General features: G+C 40.0%; 1 pseudogene; it reads left to right on the top strand.

Moving 5' to 3' along the window:
• Positions 1 to 2,009: 2,009 nt before the first annotated feature.
• On the top strand, positions 2,010 to 3,876 carry LOC110218739 (calcyclin-binding protein pseudogene; annotated as a pseudogene).
• Positions 3,877 to 5,149: the final 1,273 nt, after the last annotated feature.

Genomic DNA, 5,149 nt, shown 5'->3' with positions numbered 1-5,149 from the left:
GAACATAAGATCCCATTGTGCTTAATGTTTGTTGACTATAAAAAAGCATTTTATCTGTAAAGTAAAATGTTACCTTAGAACAAGTGTTCTTAACCTTTTCTGTGTCATAGATCCCTTTGGCAGTCTTAGGAAGTCTATGGATCCAATCTGGGAATAGTTTTCTTAAATGTATAAAATAAAATATATAGGGTTACAAAGGAAACCAATTATATTGAAATGAAGCACTCAAAATGTATTTTTTTTTGAAAGGGCAAACACCCCAGTTTAAGATACCTTGCCTTAAAGGATTTCCTTCAATAAGATGTCTCCCTGAATATGTTAATATCATATAAGATTTCTTGAAAGATGGAACAATAGATGTTAACATTGCTTTAGAACCCTTTGAATTTCAAGAGTGAAGCATGTCACCAAAGTTGTTTGCCACTGTCTTAGAAAATGTCCAATGTAGAACCCAAAATGGAAAATGAATTCCCTATAGTTAGCTCTCTAAATGTTACATTTGTAGGTGATAACTTTACCCATTGCATTAAACTCCATAATATTTTAGAGTCTACTAAGAAAGATCCTTAATAACTTAAAAGAGTTTAGTCTAATTATTAAGACAGGAAAAGCCATGTAGATGAGAAATATGTTTTATGCAGTTGGAAAGAAATCAGTAGAGTCTGTCTTTGGTACATATATCTTGGACTAACAATACAAATGGAAAATGAGCTGGATCTGAAATTCAATAAAATGAGGACAGTAGGATTGGTTGTTTTTGAGAAACTGTGAAGTGTTTATATTTTAGTTTTTAATTACATATTTATATATTTCATTAAATTTTCCCCAATTCCATTAAAATTTTTAACATTCATTTAAAAATATTTTGAGTTTCAATTATCTCCCTCCTTCTCCCCCTTCTCCCACTCACTGAGAAGGCAAGCAACATGACATCAATTGTACATGCGAAGTCATGCAAAACATAATTCCATATTAGCCACATTGCAAAAAGATACACAAAAAAGTCAAGAAAAACAAAGTGAAAATAGTGTGCTTCAATCTTCACTTAGAGTTCTTCAGTTCTCTCTCTGGAGAAAGATTGCATTTTTCATCATAAGTCTTTGGAATTTTCTCGACCCTTGTCAAGTAGTAGTACTTCCAAGGTAGTGTGATCCAGGGAGAGGTGTGATCACTGCTTTCTTGGTCTGGGCTCTGGACTTTACCAAAGAAGAGCATGTTCTCCCTTCCTGCCCCAAGTCCTAGTACTCCTCTTGGCCCTACAACTTTGACCAGGCTCCCTGCTCTCATATAGCTTCAAGTGTTAGCACTATGCTTTGCCTTGGAATTTTGACCAAAGCTCCAGCTCCCTTGTGACTGATCACAAACACTTCTCCCCACCCTGGAAACCATAACCCAGAACTGCTTATGAGCAATAGGCTGATCCTGCATGGGATCTGGATAGGCCCCTAGCTCAGCGTCACAGATCTCTCCTGCTGACCTCCTAAGTTGTCTTAGTCTGGGAAAATGTCTCCCTCTGACCTTTTGTTGGCTCTGCCACTCCAAAATTTGTTTTAAGGGGTTATTTTAAAGTATTTTGGAGGGCAATGTTGGGAATGTTCAGCTAGGTGGCTGCCTGTACTCTGCCATCTTGGCTTTTCCTATGAAGGGTTTTTATGACCCCATTTGATTCAATAGGACAAATTGCTTCTTTACAGGCTCTTTTACAGCAAATCTGCCACCCATACGTCAAAATCATTTAAGATTCATTGGAAGGAAGGCAGCTGGGTGGCCCCGTGGACAGAGCACCAGCCCTGGAGGCAGAAGGACCTGAAGTGGGGAGAGGGGGGGGATGAAGGGACGTGTGAGGCTCTGCAGGGGCTAGTCACGCCTGTCTGTCCTCGCGCAGGCGTCCTAGAGGACTGCCCGAGAAAGCCCAACCCGTGCGCAGGCACCGCTGAGGGCATTGGCACGTGACAGTCGAGTCTGCGCTCTGGAGGCGGCAGCGGAAGCCTCCTTCTAAGCCCCGCCTTTGCGATGCCCGGTGGGATCCCGAGCCTCCTCTCTGCGGGATCGCAGCTTCGGTCATTCCTGGCGATGGCGGCAGCCCTGGAGGAGCTACGGAAAGAAAGCGATGGAGCTGGAAAGGCCGCTAGGCGAATAGTCCGTGATGTTGTAACAGCAGAAGAGCTCAAATTAGAGCCAGAAATCAAGCGCAAGACGAAGCAGAAGGGTCGGGAGGAAGGAGAAACTGCTGATAACGAGAAGCCGGCGGCCCTGGTTGCCCCCATTTCAGTTGGGTACACGGTGAAAATCAGCAGTTATGGATGGGATCAATCAGCTCAATAATCGAAAATCCACGTCACCTTAAAGGGTTCACCAAGTCCCTACTGAGAATGCACAGGTGCAGGTCACCCAGAGGTCATTTGAATTTCTTGTAAAGAATCTTAATGGGCAAAGCTACTCTATGACCATCAACCACCTTTTGAAGCCCATCTCAGTATAAGGTGGTTTAAGAAAGAACAAGACTGGTATAATTCTTGTATTTTGAAAAAAGAAGCTGGAACAGAAATGTGATTACCTGACCCAAGTGGAGAAAGAATGCAAAGAGAAAAAAAAAATCTTCCTTTGATAATGACATAGATCCCAGTGAGGGGTGGATGAATGTTTTGAAGAAAATTTATGAAGCTGGAGATGATGAAATAATGAGAACTATTAAGGCTGGGTAGAGTCAAGGGAGAAACAAACCAAAGAAGAGAGGGAATTTTGAGGCCAAAAACAGTCCTTTCAGCCAGATGTAGAAATGCCGTTTCCAATACAGAACTGCTGCTGAGTTGCACAGATGCATTTGACAAGTATACTGTTTACACAGCCTTCTTCCAAGCAAAGATGGAAGAGTAAACTCTTTCCATTTCATGCTGGAGGATTTATTTAAAAGAAAATGTACTTATTTTAAAACAATCAAAAAGAATGAAAACAACAAATAATATCAGGGACTTTGGTTGATTATAAAGAAGCATTTCCTAACAGTCATAATTTTCCAACATTGCAACAGTGACTAGCAAATGCTATACAATCTTCCCGTCGTGGGTCTTTAAAACACAGGATTATTCTTCTGTCCATGGATGAGGTGCATTCTGGCTCAGTGACAGGGGGTTGGACAAAATGATGGGTCAGGGTTTCTTGTACCCTATCGTTCTAGGACATAGTCACATGCTAAATGATTGACCTGCCCTCTAATTCTACTTTCCATAGCACCAAGAGCAGAAATTATCAGCATACTTCACTTCTACGTAGACTTCAATGAAAACGAAAGAAAACTCTTTAATATAATATTTTAGATGTTCTTGCTTGCTAATGTCTTTTTTTTTCTATGCACAGTGGAGCCTCAGTGGAGTGAAAGATTGATTTCATTATCTGTAAAATGAGACTAAACTGGCTGACCTGGGAAGTCTTTTCCAACTCTAAATCTATAATCCCATGATTGACCCTGTAGATCCAAATCCAAAGTTCTATGTCTTGCTACCGCTGTTGCCTGGAAAGACTCCTTAGAAAAGGCATGAAATGCAGTCGTGGTAGCAGTATGGTGTACTGGAAAGAGCACTGGATTGGAAAGTAAGAAACTCTTAAATTAGATTCCCTTTTCTGTTAGGTGGCTACTAGCTAGTGCAGTAGATAGACTACCCCTGGACTTTTGAGGTCAGGGGGGCCTCAAGTCACTGAGACCTGAGTTCAAATGTGACCTTAGGCACTAACTGTGTGACCCTAGGCAAGTCAATTAACCTATTTGTCTTGGTTTTCTCATCTGTAAAATGGCAGATCATAATAACACCTATCTCCCAGGGTTGTTGTGAAAATAAAATGAGATAATATTTATAAAGCACTTTGTAAATCATAAAGTTCCACATAAATGCTAACTATTATTATTATTATTATTATTATTACCCTTTAAAGAGCTGTAAAATACAAAGAAGGGCTTGTAAATTACTAATACATTACTTTTTAACTCTTCTTCAGGGTCCCCAAGGATGAAGAATGCATTAAATTAAGCAAACACATTAGTACAAATCATTTATACAATTAATTATATTAGTTAAAATTATAAATCAATTAAAATTATAAATGGTATCCATTTATAAGAAATGCCTTTTAAATAGCAACTAGAGTCTTATGTGTTCAGAAATATAATAAAACACATTGATAGGCCTTATCGCTGCTGAACCTTACCAGTTCAGCAGTCCTTCACAGGCCAAAACAGCTCAAAGGTTAAAGATTTTGCATCTCAAGTTCTGGGCTATTCTCACTGCAGGCCATGTGAATTTTCCCACCTCCTGAGATAGGAAACAGCCAAGATCTTTCCACTTGGTTACAATGTAGGGGCAGGTGGGTAGACTCAACCGGTACTAAACCAACTTAATTGATAGGGGAAGAGAGGGTAGCAATTTCATGTGCATATTATTGTCAGAACTGAATTATCCTGACAAAGAATGTGGGCACTGGTTCCTTGGTTGCCATGGTGTAATAAAGGAGGGTTTTTTGAAACTTTGCCTCATTTAGTAGCTTAATATCCTGGGAATTCTCCAGCCATGCATAAATTTCTGGATGTCATTGAATTTTGCACCAAGGAACTGTTGCAAAGATTGCGTTTGATTGGCAGGTGAATTAAAAGGCAAGTTAGGCAAGCAGATGGAGCTTTATGCCCTTGAGTACCCCAGGCTACTGAAGTTGATACGTCACACCAAAAGGAAAGGGATTGCTGGGGCTTGAATCTCAGGCTGGCAAGTTGCCACATCAGATGTGATCCTCATCTTGGATGCTCAAATTGGAGTGAATATATTGGGTGGTAAGACTCCATGGGGTTGTTGTTCATTTTGGAAAGTGGAATAGCTAGAGGTTAGACTAATTCTTGAATTCATAGGGATAAGAAGAAGGGTGAGAGGCAGCTCCAGGTGTCAGATAAATTAAATCCCAAAGAATCAGGAGATAGATTTGTTTGTGGGAGTTTGATCAGCCAAGTAAGTACTGAATTACTATGTAGAGGAAATATATCATATATAAAGTATGTGGTAGCATAAAAATAATGTAGTTTATAGTAGAGAAAGCATTAGTCTGGGATTCTGGAAACTTTGTACTTTTGAACTTAGGCTCAACCTCATGTTGGGGATGAGGGTTT

This window comes from Phascolarctos cinereus, unplaced genomic scaffold (assembly GCF_003287225.1).
Source record: "Phascolarctos cinereus isolate Bilbo 61053 unplaced genomic scaffold, phaCin_HiC Scaffold_1;HRSCAF=81, whole genome shotgun sequence".
NCBI lineage: Eukaryota > Metazoa > Chordata > Mammalia > Diprotodontia > Phascolarctidae > Phascolarctos > Phascolarctos cinereus.
Note: the sequence above shows the minus strand (reverse complement) of the source record. Positions and strands in the feature narration are given on the sequence as shown.